The sequence below is a fragment of the Procambarus clarkii genome, chromosome 62 (assembly GCF_040958095.1).
Source record: "Procambarus clarkii isolate CNS0578487 chromosome 62, FALCON_Pclarkii_2.0, whole genome shotgun sequence".
Taxonomy (NCBI): Eukaryota; Metazoa; Arthropoda; class Malacostraca; order Decapoda; family Cambaridae; genus Procambarus; species Procambarus clarkii.
In genome coordinates, this window is record NC_091211.1 from 1,175,782 (window position 1) to 1,195,324 (window position 19,543).

Here is a 19,543-nt window from a genome sequence, read left to right on the forward strand (position 1 = left end):
ATTAGACCGGTCCACTCATGCATGAGTTGTGCCGCCAATAATGTGAATAATTTCTCAAATACTTTAACAGATATCTATCATATTACAGTATATTTTTTGTTTTATTTAGTTAGTTTAATTAGGATAATAAAGAGTTATTAAAACACCAGTTTTAGAAATGATTTATTAATGTGAAACATTCAAAGTCATGGGTCACTGAACTATGACAACACAGACGAAAGTGAGTGAAACCTCACTGTAAAGTGAAGTTTACTCTACAATATTCCCTTATGTGTTCACCCTCACTCGTCTTGTTTCATCACAGAAAATGTATATAAGAAGATTTCAACACATTAGCTAGCTATTCACGCTTCAACCTTTGAATTAATTTACAAAGATATGTGTGCGACCAATCGGTGAACGAAAATCATTGAAACTCAGTCGTTCACTTGTGTGGACGACTCTGGCTGGTGTTTGGTTCATATGATTCACTTGTTGTGTGGTCCACTTGTGTGATCCAACTTGTCTTATGAAGGAATTATTAATTGTAATCTGTGATAGAATGAGACAGTTTTCAACCACTCTGTGAACTCTGTCCCAATATCGTAAGCTTGTGGACCATTTGTGGTCCACTTGTGTGATCCAACTTGTCATATGAAGGAATTATTAATTGTAATCTGTGGTGGTATGGTAAAGTTTCCACCACTCTGTGAACTCTGGCCCAACATCATAAGCTTGTGAACCAAATGTGGTCCACTTGTGTGGTCCACTTGTGTGATCGAACTTGTATATGAAGGAATTAATAATTGTAATCTGTGAAAGAATGTGAAAGTTTTCCACCAATCTGTGAACTCTGGACGTCGTAAGCAAATCCAAACATCCCCCGCTTCGGCGAACCATTGTTCGTCGAATCGGGTGAGTAAATCCGGCCTGAAAAGTCTGCGAACTAACTGGAGATTCGTTGAATCGGGGTACATTGAATCGAGGTTGTACTGTAACTGAAAAGTACAACCATTGTGATGGGACGATCCCATCACAATGCCACATTGGGTGCCATATTGGAGCCTGAGCAGTACAGTGGTTAAAGCCCCTTAGCCACCCCATCATTGTATGCACAGTTATCACGAAGCTTCATTCTTGGTGAAAATGCTTGGCTTTTTCCTTAATAAGCCATCCTGGAACTGGCTTCTTTGATTGGTCACGTGTCTGCCTGTACCATTCCCACACAGCCTCGTCAACACTTTAATACATGCACTACTAACAATTTTCTATTGCTCATTTCTACATCTACCTTGAAGTGTTTCCGGGGCTTAGCGTCCCCGCGGCCCGGTCGCCGACCAGGCTTCCTCGTTGCTGGGCTGGTCAACCAGGCTGTATGACGTGGCTGCTTGCAGCCTGATGTATGAATCAGAGCCTGGTTGATCAGGTATCCTTTGGAGGTGCTTATCCAGTTCTCTCTTGAACACTGTGAGGGGTCGGCCAGCTATTCCCCTTATGTGTAGTGGAAGCGTGTTGAACAGTCTCGGGCCTCTGATGTTGATAGAGTTCTCTCTCAGAGTACCTGTTGCACCTCTGCTCTTCAACGGGGTATTCTGCACATCCTGCCATGCCTTCTGGTCTCATGTGATATTATTTCTGTGTGCAGGTTTGGGACCAGCCCTTTAACCCTTAAAGTGCGCATCACGTCATATGATGTGCTAGGCGTTGTACCAGTCAACTGCGCTTCACGTCATATGACGTATATGGGTACTGCGCACGATTTGAATGTCCCGCGGTGTAGCTGGGGTTCCCATACGCTGCCCAGGGGCTATAGTAAACGGCGACCATTTTGAAAAAAATTCCCATTCACGAATCGAAGGCGTGGGAGGCCTCAGTTTAGCGAGAGTCACCGTGGCGAGCGCACAGTCAAACGCCTAACGGGCACGCACCACTCAATCCCTCATCCCAGAGCAAATAGCCCACGAATTATTCTCTGAAGGTGAAGAAAGTGTGTTTGATGATTCAGACAATGATGAGGATTATACACAGTTGTCGGGTGATAGTAGCAGCAGCAGTGAGAGTGACAATGCTCGCCATGCCATGGCGAGGCCTCTACGCTCACCCATGCCTCCTCGGCCAGTTTCTACCCCAATTCTACCACGACCTCACAGTTCCTGTGGATATTTTCTGTTTGAGGGTGACGAGTCAGAGGGAGGTGACTCCTTTTCTGGGTTTAGTGACTCAGATCATAGTTTTATTGAGCCTGTAGTTGGTACCAGTGGTGTAAACTGGGCGAGAAATTGTCGCGTCAGCAGCATCTCGCCCAGCCAAGCGCCACCGCATGGCACCACATGAGGGACCAAGACCCTCGTGTTCACGTGCATCCACCTCACGTGCATCCACCTCACGTGCATCCACCTCACGTGCACCCACCTCACGTGCATCCACCTCAGTGCACCCACCTTACGTGCACCCACCTCATCTGCACGTAGCCACTGTGCTTCTCGCAGACGGTATTCAGCTCCTGGTCGCCGGTATGCATCGCTTCCTCGCCGTCTTTCCTCTGCATCTCGTAGGACGCCTGGTGTACTGAGTGGAGTGATGGTGACGATTTTATTCCTAATATTCCTCACTTTGACGATAAAGATGTAGGGATTACAAACCTTTTCCCTAATCAAGGTGAGGACATAGCTGAGATTGAATATTTTACAGCATTCTATGATGAGCCACTCATGGAATACATTGTACACCAAACGAACCTGCATGCTGTTTACCTGATTAAGAGGGAAATCGCAGAATCTTCACGACTGCTGCGTTGGAAAAATACCACAGTTGCGGAAATGTAAGTGTTTTTGGCACTCTGTTTGTTGATGAAGCACTGTCACAAACATGCAGTATTATAAGTGACTATTGGAGCAAGGACCATACAATACCAACACCTTTATTCGGGAAATACAGTGGTACTTCGCATAACGAATTTAATCCGTTCCATGTTCGTCATGTAAAACGGACGTCATACAAAACAAGTGTCCCTCCATGTAACCAGTGTGATGCACTGTGTTTATTGTGAAATTCCCCCAGTGTGCATGACATCAAATGTTCCCCAAAATATCATTTTTCTTTGCAAAATGATAAATTACCGTACCTGAACATGTCTATGTAAAAATAATTACCAAATTCCACTTATTTTTTGGCTGTGAGAGTGTGGACAAGGTATGCTGTGACGTCATCAGGGCCTGGTCGCCCGTGTGTGAAGCTCCCAGACACGGTCGCGCAGGCCATTCAAGCACCGCGTGTTGCCACAAATATATTTTCAAATATTTTTCTATGCATTTCCAATGTGGTTTTATTTGTTTCTTTATCGTATATGATGCATATTTGTGACCTTTACAATATGTATACAGTAGAATGTTCATAATTTTCCATGGAACTGTGATACATGTGTCAGTAATGTGTCCACAATAAATGTTTGTCACAATATTACGTGGTAAAAATTCACTAAAATTACAATATGTACAGTTTCACATACTATTTACACAGTAACACACTGTAATACACACTCAGTACTTTGGAGGTGCGTAAGTCAACGAAGTAGTCCATGGTACACAGCGCGACTTTGCTCTCCTTGCATCAGCTACAGATAGATTTTCGTTTCCTGTTTCATCGTTCTGTGTGCTTGCAAATAACGCACTCGCGTGCACCCTTGGCTTTAGTACATGTAGGTGGTATGTAGCCAAGCTTGTAAAGCATAAGGTAGTATTGAAACGATTATAGGAAAAGCTCAAATTGTAAGGTAGTCTTGAAAAGATCGCTTTGTAAGGTCCCACACAGGAAGAGATTCAGCTAGCCTCAAAGAGTGTCCATCAGTCAGGAAGAGATTCAGCTAGCCTCAAAGAGTGTCCATCAGTCAGGAAGAGATTCAGCTAGCCTCAAAGAGTGTCCATCAGTCAGGAAGAGATTCAGGTATTCTTGAAAATATCAATGAACAACACTACCATGGAAGCCGCTAACACTGTTCATCTATGCTACTTGTATCAGATGCATCATCACTGAACGCAGAAAACGATTCATCTATGTATCATCTATATAAATTCGAGATGGCAAGGGTGGGGCTCAGAGCTACAACTGGATACGCTCGCTGTATCATCCTCATAGGTGCTGTATCATTGGCATCCGACCGTTGTGTTAAGCCCTTATTGCGCCTAGCTTCACCAATGTTATGACCCTTATGTTCTTCAAACAATAGGGTCTGAATTGCACCGACTGAGCACAGTCTTTCAACACCGTATCAAACAGGTGTTTGAGAGCCAGAGGCACGTGTGCTGCAAATGGTTGTTCACGCAGTACTAACCCAGCCAGCAGCCCTTGTCTTTCATATTCGTTATAGCAAAAGGTTCGTTCAGTGTTTGTTGGGTAGGCTGCTCCATTATGACAATCTTTCTTTGTTTCAAATGTGTTCCATTTGTTTTGTATTTGTCGCTTACGTCTCAATAATGGAGCAGCCTACCCGACAAACACTGAACAAACCTTTATGGCATTTGTCCATTTTTCAAATTGTTTCAACAGTTCTTTTATTTTTCGTTTTTTATTTTTTATTTAAGAAACATGGAGCAGCCTACCTGTTGACCACCGAACGAACCTTTTGCTATAAGACAAATGAAAAATAAATATTGAACACATTGGAAGAAAGGAAAATGTCATAATGGTTTATTCAGTGTATGTAAGGTAGGCTTCTCCATTATTGAGACATAAATGACAAATGCAAAACAAATGGAACACATTTGAAACAAAGAAAGATTGTTTTAATGGAGCAGCCTACCTGCCGAACACCGAACGAACTTTTTTGACATTTGTTGTATATCAGACATTTCATTTCTTTTTTCCTACAAAAACGTCAATGCTTTGCAACTTCTTAGCAGTCACCCTTTTATATCCCAGCATCATTAGCATCTTTAAACAAGAACAACATAATTTATGTGCATTGTCGGAGGCGTCAAAGAATATGCAAGAAGCAGCGCGACCCCACCATGTGGTGTTGACGTTACTCAAACCAGCGTTCGTCATATGGGACGATTTGACGCCGATCGGGCCGTTCGTTACCCAAAATGTTCGTCTTTTGGGGCAATCGTTATGCGAGGTACCACTGTATATGTCACGAGACAGGTTTCAGATACTCCTCGGGTGTCTACATTTTGGAAGTGTTCAGGACCGAACACCTGATGATAGACTGTGGCAAGTGAGGCACTACATGAACGATGTTACTGGAAAATTCAGAGATTTTTACGTACCAGCACAGAAGCTGGTGGTTGATGAATCTCTCGTACTTTTCAAGGGACGTGTTCCATTCAAACAGTACATTCCCTCAAAACGAAACCGATTTGGACTGAAATTTTTTGTTCTTTGTGATTGTGAGACAGGATACGTGTTACACATGATTCTGTACTCGGCTAGTGATGTAGACATTCCTGGTAACGACGAACATGGATTCTCGGGGAGTGTAGTGAAGACCATCATGGCTCCGTGGATGAACAAGGGACACATTTTATACACGGATAATTACTATACAAGTCCCTTGCTAGCTACCTACCTTGAGGCTACCTTGAGGTGCTTCCGGGGCTTAGTGTCCCCGCGGCCCGGTCGTCGACCAGGCCTCCTGGTTGCTGGACTGATCAACCAGGCTGTTAAGACGCGGCTGCTCGCAGCCTGACGTATGAGTCACAGCCTGGTTGATCAGGTATCCTTTGGAGGTGCTTATCCAGTTCTCTCTTGAACACTGTGAGGGGTTTGCCAGTTATGCCCCTTATGTGTAGTGGAAGCGTGTTGAACAGTCTCGGGCCTCTGATGTTGATAGAGTTCTCTCTCAGAGTACCTGTTGCACCTCTGCTTTTCAACGGGGGTATTCTGCACATCCTGCCATGTCTTCTGGTCTCATGTGGTGTTATTTCTGTGTGCAGGTTGGGACCAGCCCTCAATTATTTTCCACGTGTAAATTATTATGTATCTCTCCCGCCTGCGCTCAAGGGAGTACAGATTTAGGTTCTTTAGTCGGTCCCAGTAATTTAGATGTTTACTGAGTGGATTCTAGCAGTAAAGGATCTCTGCACGCTCTCTAGGTCAGCAATTTCTTCCAGCTTTGAAAGGGGCTGTCATTGTGCAGCAGTACTCCACTCTAGATAGCACAAGCGTTTTGAAAGTATCATCATCGGTATAGCATCTCTAGTGTGAAAAGTTCTTGTTATCCAACCTGTCATTTTTCTTGCAGTTGTGACGGCTACTTTATTGTGTTTCTTTAAAGGTAAGGTCTTCCGACATGAGTACACCCAGGTCCTTTACATTGCCTTTTCGTTCTATGTTATGATTGCCTGCGTTTTGTACGTGGTTCCTGTTTTTATGTTTTCAATTTTTCCGTAGCGCATGAGCTGAAACTTATCCTCGTTGAATACCATATTATTTCTGTAGCCCATAGAAAGACCTGATCAACATCTGATTGGAGGTTTTGCCGTGTCCTCTATGTTGCCAACTCTCATGAAAATCCTAGTGTCATCTGCAAAGGATGATACAGTGCTATAGGTTGTGTTCTGGTCTATGTCCGATATGAGGATGAGAAAAGTACTGGAGCAAGCACAGTACCCTGGGGGACTGAGCTCTTCACGGTTGATGGGCTGGATTTTATTTTGTTGACTATTACACATTGGGTTCTGTCAGTCAGGAAATTGTAGATCCATCTGCCTATTTTCCCCGGTAATTCCTTTGAACGCATTTTATGTGCAATAACACCATGGTCACATTTATCAAAGCTTTTGCGAAATCTGTGTAAATTACATCAGCGTTTTGTTTGTCTTCCATAGCATCTAATGCCATATCATAGTGGTCCAGCAACTGCGACAGGCAAGAGCGCCCTGTTCTGAAACCATGTTGTCCGGGGTTATGGAGATGCTGTGATTCCATGTATTTTGTGATCTTACTTCTTAGCACTCTCTCAAAAATTTTTATGATGTGCGATGTTAGTGCTATCGGTCTGTAATTTTTTGCCTCTGCCTTATTTCCTCCTTTATGGAGTGGTGCTATCTCTGCTGTTTTTAGTATGTCAGGGATAACGCCAGTATCTAGGCTTTGTCTCCACAGAATGTGAAGGGCCTGCGATAGTGTTTTTTTACAGTTCTTGATGAATATGGAGTTCCAAGAATCCGGGCCTGGTGCAGAGTGCATAGGCATACTGTTTATGGCTTCTTCAAAATCTAGTGGGGATAGGGCGACGTCTGATATGTGATTTGATGTTGGTATCATATCCATGAAAAATTCATTTGGGTTATCAATCTTTAGTGCATTTAATGGCTCACTGAAAACAGAGTCGTACTGCTTCCTCAGTAACTCGCTCATTTCTTTGTTGTCATCTGTGAAAGTTCCATCTCCCTTTCGCAGGGGCCCGATACTAGATGTGGTTTTTGATCTTGATTTTGCATAGGAGAAAAAATATTTCGGATTTCTCTCTATTTCACTGATGGCCTTTTGCTCTCTTTGCCTCTCCTGGGTTTTGTATGATTCTTGTAGCTTGAGTTCAATTGTTTCTATTTCTCTACCTAACCTTCTTCGCCGTTCTTGAGATAGGGTGCGACTCTCAAGTTGTTCCGCGATTCGTTTTCTTCGCCTATATAAGGAACGACGTTCCCGTTCCAATCTGCATCTCTTTCTCTTTTTTCTTAGGGGTATGCGGTTTGAACATATTTCTAGTGCTACTGAGCTTATTTTTTCCAGGCACTGGTTCAGGTTTGCATTTCCTAGCTGTTCTTCCCAGTTTATTTCTGTGAAGTCCTGGTTTATTTGCTCCCAGTTTATCCGTTTATTATTGAAGTTGAATTTGCTGAAATCTCCTCCACCGGGAATCTGGACTGGTTTTGGAGGTCCATTCCCCATGGTTGTCAGTACCTCAATTAAGTTGTGATCTGAGTAACAGGTATTTGTAATCATTATGTTCCCGATCAACTCATCATTATTAGTGAAAATGAGGTCCAGCGTGTTCTCCTTCCTAGTTGGTTCTACTATTTGCTGGTTTAAGGCAAACCTATCGCACATCCGTAGCAGGTCATTTGCATGTGCCTGCTCATTTAGGCTACTTCCTGGTATTCTTTCTGATATTACTGTATTAGCCAGGTGCTTCCATTTCAGGTGCTGTAGGTTGAAGTCCCCAAGCAGGATGATGTTCGGAGCTGGATTTGTGAGGTTTTCCAAGCAGTGCTCTATTTTCATTAGTTGGTCTTTAAACTGCTGAGGGTTTGCCTCCGGTGACTTATATACAAGGACAACAACTACATTTAGGATCTCTATTTTGACTATCAGCACTTCCACCATATCATTTGAGGTGTTTAGCAGCTCAGTACAGATGAGTGTGTCTTTGATGTAGAGGCTGACCCCACCCTGAAGCCGGTGTTTCCTATCACATCTGAAGAGATTGTATTCTGGGATCCATATTTCACCATCAAGGTAGTCCTTTGTGTGAGTTTCCGTTAGGGCTGCAAACACTGCATTTGCCTCATGAAGGAGACCATCTATAAAATGAACTTTGTTGGATTTGCGTGTTTTTATACCCTGGATGTTGGCAAATATAAATGATGTTATCGTGTTAGTGGAAGTGCTGGATGCTTTAATTGGTGTTAATATCTGAGGCTCTGGTAAGGAGGCCACTGTGTTTGCGTCCTCTCTAGCATTTGACCGAGTTGGTGGTAGAGTCTGGTCATTTTTAGCCATTCTTCTCCTCCTCCTCTTGCTAAAAAATTATCCCGGTTGATGGAGTAGGCTGTTTTGATAGTGGTAGTCTGTCGGTTTTATTCGCCTGGTACCTCTTATATGAAAAGCTGGGCATTCAGCATTGAAGCACTCTTTCCTGTCCAAAGAGTTCTTGCAAATTTCTGGGTGAAAGAATTCACAGCTTTTGGTACATTTACCTGTATTGAGGAGGTTTCTGCACTTTCTAGGGTGATTGTGTGTACATGTTCCATTTATTCTTCCCGATTCCCCATGCTTACAGGTAGCCCATCTGTAATACCAACAGATTTTGGGGCCTTGTTTTGTTTGTTTCCCTCTGCCAGGGACCGCACTCTGCTGCGGCGCCCCCGACACTGTGCTCTGCTCCGGTGCCTGTGACACCGCGCTCTGCTCCGGTGCCTGCGACACCGCGCACTGCTCCGGTGCCTGCGACACCGCGCACTGCTCAGGGGTCCCCGACTCCGTGCCCTGCTCAGGCATCCCCGACTCCGCGCCCTGCTCAGGCATCCCCGACTCCGCGCCCTGCTCAGGCATCCCCGACTCCGTGCCCTGCTCAGGCATCCCCGACTCCGCGCCCTGCTCAGGCATCCCCGACTCCGTGCCCTGCTCAGGCATCCCCGACTCCGCGCCCTGCTCAGGCGCCGCTGCCACAGAGCTCTGTGCTACAGCTGGTTGTACCTTGGTGTCATGTACAGTTTGTTTGAAGACATTAGAAATTGCTATGCAGGCATTAATTAGTAATTCTCTGTTTTCGGCGGGAGTTTTATCCAGGATTTCCATCAATTTCAAAAAAGTTACATCATCCTTTTTGCAGAGCCAGTACACAGAGTGGTCACTGGGACCATTTCTCCTTGAATTGTTAGTCATGTTGGCACATTTTTTGTGTATGGCTGCTGAACAGAGTTGGCATTGAAAGCTCTGTTGGTAATCTACCTTCATGTTGCATTCTATGCACGTTTTTATCAAAGCCATTTTTCTGGGGGGAGCCCCGTCGGCTCCCCGGAGCTTTACCGGCTGATATGCTAATGTCAGACTTTGGCATCAGTCATGTGTATGGAGTTCTAGGGCCTACCGGGGACCACGAGCCAGAACCTGGCCCCCTCAGAGAGGCAAGGGGAGCAATGGCCTATAGAAACCCCCGTGTGGTTGGAAGCATTCTATGTCTGCCATCGACCGGGTCAAGCATCCAGAAAGGTAAGCATTCCAAAACAAACCCCTATTCTGGTGAAAATTGCTACCTAAGCCGAACTAGTGGATAGAACTCTTCAACAGAAAACAAGGAAACTAGTATGACGTCATACGTCACTGCGCCGCTGTCTGCGCAGCTCCCCCCTCCCCAGGAGGGGGAAGGGGGAGCCCCAGACCTCCCACGCCGGCTATCCACCCACCAGTTCTTCGGCTGATGCTATAGGCAATGGTTATGTGCTCCGGCTCCAGTGGTTGTTTCAGCACTGTACCTAGAGTGTGGTGTCTGTTTTCTAGGTGGTGCGTGAGCCGGGAGTGATTCTTCAGTACTCGGGCTGCATGCGCTTAGGGTTCCCTTCCCTAGGTGCCCTGTAAGTACTGCCCTTGGGGCTTGGGGCCACCTTCCACAAGTTCCTTGGGTCCTGCCCCTGCTTGGCCGTTTACTGCTTGGTTTTCGGCCGCTCTTTGTGTGCTCGGGGGTTCTGTCTCCCTTGTTCGCCTTAGAGTAAGGGGCAGTGTTTGCACTGGTGGGGCGCGGGGTACTGTGCAGCTTGTCTTTACCAATCATAGCGGCCGGCTCTGTTCCGCTTGGGTACGCTGTCCTCTTGCGGGGTTTTCTTTTTCTTTTTGTTTATCTACCTGGTGGGGGGGTCTGCCTTCGTTCTTGCCCCTTGTGTCCCTTGTGTTCTGAGTATTTTCTGGTGGTGCCCCCTGCTAGGTCCCCGTGAGTGTACACGTCCCGGGGGTTCAGCTCTTAGAAAGTTGTTTGGTAGCTTTGGGTGCCGGTTAGCAGTACCCTGCCTGGGACTACCTGAGCGCGAGTCCTCTTAAAGTAAACGCTCGGGACCCTGGGAAACCCCTGGGGGCGCGCGGGTCCGATGGATGTGACCCCAGAGCCCCCCCTCGCTTCCAGCGAGTTTGAGGGTTGCTCTCACCTTTTGTCTCTGGGTGACTCTCTGTTTTGCCTCCGTCTGCTGCCTGTGGGGTTGGTGACACCTTCGACCCGGAGTCCTGCGAGTTTGGTTGCTCGTTGTGGCTCGGTTACCCAGTTGTGCTAACACAGCGGGTGCGGGCAGCAGGGGCGTTGCACTTGAGCCTTGGTGGTGGCAACGTTCTCGTGGTTTCCTCCCCGGGAGCCCCGGGGCTGCCCCGTTGTAGTTCGTTTTGGGACTTGGGGGTGTTGGCTGCTTCGGTTCCATCCACGCCCCCTTGTCTTTTCCCCTGGTTCACCCTGCCTGCATCCGGTTCCTTACGGTCTGTAGGTTCGGGGCGGGGTTTTTGGTGGTGTTGAGACTCGGGCAGTCTCGGGGAATTCCCCTTCCGGGGTAGTGACGGGGGCATTTGGGCCTGTTCCTCCAGCCGTGTTGTATGAGTCTGCCAGTGGGCTCCCTTCCTTAGTGTTTTCGCGGCTGCCCCGGTTTTCTGGTACGGCCGGGGCTTTGGGGGAACGGCTCGGCCCCGGGGCCTGTCGTGTAGGTTCCCGGGGCTGGGGAGGGGCTGACTTGGGGGGGCCTTGGCCCCGTTAGACCCCGTGGGGGTTTTTATCCCCCTCTAGGCGGGGCTTGTGGTTACGCGGAGTGGGGTCTTTCCTCCCCACTCGCCGTACGTGCTGTTGGATGTCGGCCCCTCCCCGGGCTCGGTTCCTTGGCCTTTGAGTCGGTTGGTTCCGTCCTGTGGGTGGATGTTTCCTCCCCCCCCCTTTTTGGGACGGTGTTTTTGTCATGTTTCCCCGTTCGGTGGGGTTCTGCGTGACTTCTGATCTCGGGTGCGCCTGCGCCTTCGTGTGCCTTCGGGACTAGTGTTGGCTTCTGTGTTCTCGAGGGTACGGGAAGGTTTTTCGCTGCTTCCCGCATTATTGGAACGTCTGTCGGCTCCTCGTACTTGTCGCCCTGTTGGGCTACTTGTCGCCCGGTTGGGCTGCTTGTCGCCCGGTTGGGCTGCTTGTCGCCCGGTTGGGCTGCTTGTCGCCCGGTTGGGCTGCTTGTCGCCCGGTTGGGCTGCTTGTCGCCCGGTTGGGCTGCTTGTCGCCGGTTGGGCTGCTTGTCGCCCGGTTGGGCTGCTTGTCGCCCGGTTGGGCTGCTTGTCGCCCGGTTGGGCTGCTTGTCGCCCGGTTGGGCTGCTTGTCGCCCGGTTGGATTCCTTTTTGGGCTCTTTTGCTTCTTTGGCCGGTTTTCTTGTTCCTGCTTCCTCTTTTGGCTCCTTTTCTCGTGCAGTAGTCCTGGCTGGCGCCTTCCCGCAGGGAGGGTGTGCGGTTCGGCCGGCGTGTTCTGCGCATGCGCCGTGGAGTTTGTTTTGGTCTGGGCGGTGTTTCAGTGCTGGGGTTTTGCGCCCTTTTTTGCTTCAGTGCTTCGCCTCTCGTTCTTCTCCCTGGCTGCGGTATGTGCCCCTTCGCGCCGGGGGTGTCCTGGTTCCCTGTTGTGGGGAGGACACCGCGGTTTTCCCTGTCATGGGTGTGGACCGCCTCCCTCGCCTCTCCCTGTTCTCCTGCGGGTCCGGCAGGGTCCGGCTCTGGCGTCTTCACCTGGCGGTGCTCTCAAGTTCTTCTGGGCACGGTTGAGTCGTGTCCCGTTCGTGCCACCATTCGCCAGGTGAGTTTCTGCAGTCTGGCGTCTTTTGGCCCGGGCGCTGATGCGGCGGTGTTTCTATACCTGTCTTTATTTAGGTATATTTTGTACGACTGCGACCGTTCGCACACCAGTGACTGTCCCTTATCACCCCTTCCTGTCCCCCCTCATGTGCATGTCCAACCCATGCTGGTGTCATTCAGGGGACCCTCCCTTTTTAATGTTGTGAGGTGTGGGGGTTGTAGGGTTGGTTCTGTACTCACCTGGTGAGGCTCCTGGCTGTGCTTGCAGGATTTGAGCTCTGGCTCTTGGGTCCCGCCTATCTGGTAGAACTTGCGGGATAGTACCAGTGGCGTGCAGTGGTGCTATTGGCACTTTTGGGGGACACTGTATTACCATCAGTGGTCTGTGCTTGTTACACGACCTACTTGCGAGCATAAGCCTGCTGGTTCGTCCGTGGACTTCCAGGGCGCACTGGCCTGTTTTCGTATGGCAGTTCCGGCCCGTCCTGGTTGTGGGGGTATGTGGGCCGGTGGACTGCTCCTAGCAGCTGCCTGGTGGGCCATCCTCTGGCCGGTCTGGCCTAGCCTTGGACCGGGCTTCAGGTGTAAAAGAGCTCCCAGTACCTCATCCAGCAGGTATCGAGCGGGGTTTTTCCGCCGTCGGTCGCCTGGTGCAGGTTTCTGGGCCTGCAAGGTTTTTGTCGTGTCTCCGTTGGCCCTGTCTGGGGTCTGCCTGCTCCGTTCTCTGCCTTTGCAGAGGGGAGTTGCTATTTACAAGTTGCTGTTGCTGCTGCACGTGTGCATTGGTACCGTGTTTCACGGTGGCGTGTCCTTGTTCCTGTGTCCGGTTGTGGAGTGGCACTTTGCTGCTGTTTTGTGCCTGGGGATTGCGTGCGGTTTTTGTCCCTGCCTGATTGTCCACCCCTGGTTGTTCTCTGGGGTTTTTTGTGCTTCTGCTCTTTCTTCCTGCCTCCTCTGCAGCAGGGATGTTCTGCGTGTATTCTTAGGCATTGGTCAGCCTGTGTCCTGTGATGTGCTTATTTGTCTCGGTCTATTGCAGTTGTTCGTGCCCCTTGGTTCGGGTCCTGTTCTGGCGGCGACCCTTCCGCCTTCTTTGGTTTTCCTGCCCTGCCGGTTGTTTTTTTTTTTTTTGGGGGGGGGGGTTCTTGCGATGTCTCGCGTCGGACCCGTCGTTTCTGAACTCCTGGCGGGCTTGCATGCTTTGGGGAGTTTTTCTGTTCGGCAGACGTTCCATCTCCTTGTGCCGCCTGGGTTTCGGTGGTCGCACCCGAGATCTTCTCGCGGCTCCGCCTTTTTCCTGGGCTCGGAGGGGCCTTGTTGGGGCTGCTTATGTTCTGCCTTGTGGTCTTGCCTCCGGTTGGTGGTCGGGTGGCTTCGTGGTAGGTGTCCCACCTGCGTGCTTCTCTTGGCGGCAGTATGGGGTATTTTGGCGGTCCTTCCTTTTCCTGTCCCTTCTTAGGTGGTTACTCTTGTTGGCTTGGTTTACTCTCGGCTTGGTTTTCTAGTGGGGGTTGGGGGCCGTCGTCTTGCCACATACTGTCGCCTCTTTTCGTGCGGCGCAGGCGGAGCCGCTTCAGCTTGCTTTCGGTCTTGGTGTTGCTTCTGCACCGTTAGTCAGCTGTCTTGTGCGTCGTTTCACCTCCGGCCTGTTCGTGCGCCGCTTGCACCATCCTGGTCTCTGGTCAGCGTGCTCTGTCTTCTCCTCGGTTGGTAGTGCCCCTTCGGTTCCGGTGTGTTTTTTCGTCGGCTCTTTCCTTTGGGCCTTTGCCTCTGGGGGTCGGTTCGCTGAGTTTTCTTGCTCCTTCGGTTTTAGCGTTTTGGTTGTTTGATGGCAGCAGTCTCCATCTTTTCTGGCGCGGGGTGGGGCTGCTGCATTCTGGAGGGGTCCAGGGTTTGTTGGTGCTTCGTTGGTCGGGCCGGGGGTGTCGTTTGTGTGTTCAGTGGCGGCCCTCCGCTGTTTGCGTGCCACGGCGTTTGGGTCCGGAGCGCGTTTTGCGTTGCTCCGGTTCTGTTCTTCCCGGTTCGCGGGTGATGGTGTCCCAGGTGGTCAGCCGTGTTCTTGCGGCTAAGCTGCCTGTGTTCTTCCCTCATGCCTGTGGCGTTCGTGGCTTCGCTGCTCTCGCTGCCATCTGGGCGACGTGGCCTTGCAGTCTTTCGGGCATGGATTTTTGGTGTTCGTGCAGGGGCCTTGCTGCTCGTGGTTCTCGTGTTGTTCCCAGGATTTTCGGGGCTGTGGCGCCTTGGGTTGGCATTTGCTGCCAGTTGTCTCGCCTCCTTGGGGGGTGCGTGGTGTCCGCCTCCCGGTTTTGTCCCTTTGACCTTCCTCTGTGGGTAGTTAGCTCCGGGGAGCCGACGGGGCTCCCCCCAGAAAACCAGCGTTGAATGTAATGAAACGCCATTTTCTGGGTGAGACCCGGAGGCTCCCCGGCAACCCTCCCTCCCTCCGGTCGGCGTTTTTCGCGTGTTTTGACATCCAGCCTCAGAACTGGTGGGTAGATAGCCGGCGTGGGAGGTCTGGGGCTCCCCCTTCCCCCTCCTGGGGAGGGGGGAGCTGCGCAGACAGCGGCGCGGTGACGTATGACGTCATACTAGTTTCCTTGTTTTCTGTTGAAGAGTTCTATCCACTAGTTCGGCTTAGGTAGCAATTTTCACCAGAATAGGGGTTTGTTTTGGAATGCTTACCTTTCTGGATGCTTGACCCGGTCGATGGCAGACATAGAATGCTTCCAACCACACGGGGGTTTCTATAGGCCATTGCTCCCCTTGCCTCTCTGAGGGGGCCAGGTTCTGGCTCGTGGTCCCCGGTAGGCCCTAGAACTCCATACACATGACTGATGCCAAAGTCTGACATTAGCATATCAGCCGGTAAAGCTCCGGGGAGCCTCCGGGTCTCACCCAGAAAATGGCGTTTCATTACATTCAACGCTGGTTTTTTTAACACTTCTGTTCAGTGATGATGGTCTTACAAGGTGGGGTGTTGACCGGTGGGGGAGTTGACCGCGGGTGCTGGCCGTGGGAGCTGGCCGTGGGTGTTGACCGTGGGTGTTTACCAACTTGAGATAGGCCTGGAAGAGGCTGTATGGACGGCCACTGTTGCTACCACGTGTCGCACTCTTAATTTGTTTTGTTCACTTGTTAGATTACATTACTTGCATTTTCCCACTAGTTATCATACAGTAGAGGCGTCTAGTTTCTGTGTCTGGGCACTAGTTACCTGAGTACGTTACACTATTTGAAAGAATACACACACAAGAGGGTACTGGGGTGGGCCTACCTCCAAGTGGCCCTTGTTTACACACACACGACGGACTTATTTTGTGTGTAATTTGTTCACTTGATATTAGACTATGTTATCTTAATTTGTTATAATAGACACAGGTTTTGCATAGAGAGCTTAGCACTATGGGCACTGATTACTTGATGTTACAATAGCGAGAGATGTGATTTATTGACGACTTGGCAACTATCGCCTAAGGCCTCCTGGCACCACGAGGGCAGCCTTGACTACACACGAAGTTCACTTATTTTTCCTTTAACACAAACGGTCGGATGGTAATCACTATGATATATTGCTTAATATGTTGAGACACACTTTAAAAGTTATCTGACTGTGTTTAGTTCCTGTATCACTGAAATGTCCCTAGTTATATATTGTTTTCCGCGGAGCTCGCACCGCGTGGCCCTTCCCCTCTCACACCCAAAACACGACCTAGGTTCTTGCAAAGCTAGGTTCTTGCTAGAAAATAGAACCGGATTGGTTGGTACAGTAAAGCCACAACGAAGGGAAATGCCTGTGTTTGACAACGACATTGCAGTTGGTGAGTGTCAGAGAAGGAAAAGTGATAACATTCTGTCAGTTCGGTGGAAAGACAAAAGAGAGGTGAGCTTGTTGACAACAATTCATGATGGAACAATGGTGAACAGTGGGAAAGTGAACCATAAAACAAACGCACCACTATATAAGCCAAACTGTGTTTTAGACTATAATATCAACATGCGGTTGATTGATAAATCAGACATGATGATTGGCACTGCAGAGTGTGTGCGGAAGACATGTAGGTGGACGAAAAAAGTGTTCTTCCATCTTGTGGACATGAGCATGCTGAACTGTTTCAACATGTCCTTGTGAGAAATGGACGTAAGCCCACTTTCCATGACTTTGTATTTGATGCTGCAATACAGTTATTAGGAAAGTTTGCAAAAGATGTCCCAGGGATTCAGCGGCCCATCATAAATCCACTGTTGCAGCATGCTGGTACTCCACGCCTCGCTCACACCGAAGGCTTCCTAGCACACAGACTCAAGTATTTGCCACCAGCTGGGAAGCGTGCAATAGCCCAACGTGATTGCTTGGTGTGTAAAACAACGACACATAGAGACCAGAAACGGAAGCTTGTCCAAACATGGTGTGAAACGTGTGGTATCCCATTATGTGCTGTCGACTGCTTCAATGACTTCAAATATGTAAACATATAAGCAGATAGCGTGTGCGTGTGTGTAAATATATAAAAATATAAGCAGAACATACAATATAATAGACTGTACAGTACAACCTCGATTCAACGTACCCCCGATTCAACAAATCTCCGGCTAGTTCGCACACTTTTCAGGCCGAATTTTCTCACCCGGTTCGATGAACAATGGTTCGACGAACAATGGTTCGCCGAAGCGGGGGATGTTCGGATTTGCTTACGATGTCCAGACAGAATTCACAGACTGGTGGAAAACTTTCCCATTCCATCACAGATTACAATTAATAATTCCCTCATATGACAAGTTCGATCACACAAGTGAACCGCACAAGTGGTCCACAAACTTACAATGTTGGGACAGAGTTCACAGAGTGGTGGAAAACTTTCTCATTCTATCACAGATTACAATTAATAATTCCCTCGTATGACAAGTTTGATCACACAATTGGACCGCACAAGTGGACCGCACAAGTGAGTCCACAAACTTACGATGTTGCAAAGTTCACAGAGTTGTGGAAAACTGTCTAATTCTATCACAGTTTACAATTAATAATTCCTTCATAAGACAAGTTGCATCACATAATTAAGTGGACCACACAACAAGTGAACCATATGAACCAAACACCAGCCAGAATGGTCCACACAACAAGTCAACCACATGAACCAGATACCAGCCAGAGTGGTCCACACAAATGAACGATCGAGTTACCATAATTTTCGTTCACTGATTTGTGGCAGACGTATCTTTGTAAATTAATTTAAAGGCTGAAGCGTGATTAGCTAGCTACATGTCGTAAAATCTCCTTATAGACATTTTCTGTGATAAAACAAGGTGAGTGAGGGTGGACAGATAAGGGAATACTGTTCTGTAAACCTCACTTGGTTTTCCTTCGTCTGTGTCGTTATAGTTCAGTGACCCATGACTTTGAAAGTTTCAGACTAATAAATCATTTCTAAAACCAATGCTTTAACCCTCAAACTGCACATATCATATATAAATGATATCAGTGACAAAACCGAAACCGTGCACATCATTTATGTATGATTTCGTGTCTAGCGCTATAATTTAAATGCCCCGCCTGGGATAGGGGCAGCTATAGTACAGCCACGACCAATAGTTGCCAGATGCCACCTAGAAAAAAAATCCAGGCCAACATTCTTGGGTGTTACAGCGTCAGTATTGAGCAAGCCACCAAGGCTAGCGCAATCAGCACGAGCTCACAGCACCGCTGTTCAGCTTGTGACCACAGCATCGCCTATAAATATCATAATATAAATGATACTGCTATTATTTAGCAGTGATAGTATTACTGAAGCCCCCTGACTGTGATAAAACTGACCAGGATACTGATAATAGCAGGATTGTGGTGATATTTAGCGCTGTGCTCCATGGAGGGAGGAGTAAGGCTGTGGAGGGAGGGTTGTGGCATCATCTTCTGACTGTGTGTGGCCATCATTTATTGACTGCACTCACCATACCAGCTTAGTGGTTCGCTATGGTGAACACAAATGTAGATACTTATATATAACGTGTGTATAGAGTGTGATAACAGCGAGAGGAGTAGGTTGGGAGCCGCCATTTTGGTGAGGGAGGAGCAGCGTCTGCACGACTTGGCATGGTGTTTACTGATGGCCATTATGGTCTTTGGGCACCATACCAGCTTATTTGTTCAGGTATGGTGAAAAACAGGTAGATACTTATATATAATGTGTTTATATAGCGTAATAACACCACAAACAATATTGTTGGAGGACAAATATTAGTGCGTCTGGCCTTGAGGGCGGCCGCCGATCAGCTGACTGTGTGAGTAGCTACGTCTTATGGCATTTACTCACCATACAAGCTTAGATGTACAGTTATGATGAACAAAACATGTAAATATGTATATATAACGTCTGTGTATAGTGAATAAATACAGAAAGAGTATTGTGGGAGGTGAATGAGGGTGAGTGAGGTGGTGTTGAGGAAGGGAGTGGCAGTGAGTGGCTCTCTGGTGTGTTTGGCTATCACTCCTCATTGCTTTTTGACTCACAAGACCAACTTAGTAGTTCGTTATGGTGTACAAAACATGCAAATACTTATATATAACCTGTGTATATAGTGTAACAACAGCAAAACTATTTGTTTAATGAACATAATAATTGAATCACTAATATGCACACCATAATTTTGAGTATAGCGATGGTTCACACATTTTATAATATAAATATACCACAATTCACTGTATGGAATAATATTACTGCAAAAAAATTAAGAAAAAATCAGAGACATTGAAATAATTAGGTAATAATATATTGGTGGCAACTGCCGTCTGACAGCTCGGGCGGAGCAGACCTCGTCTGGCGAAGGCTCTGCCAACGCCCCTTTTTTGCCACACTTCCCTACCCTATTTCGGCTAAAATATGCCACCTACGATTTTTTTGTTATTTTTTCCGTGATCAGGGAACAAAAATGAACACTTCTATAAGACGAAAGAATTTTTTGGATTTTTGTTGTTGTTGCGCCTGTGGGTGTGAATTCCATTTGGGCCCCTAGCAGTTTGAAGGTTAATAGCTTTTTATTATCCTAATTAAACTA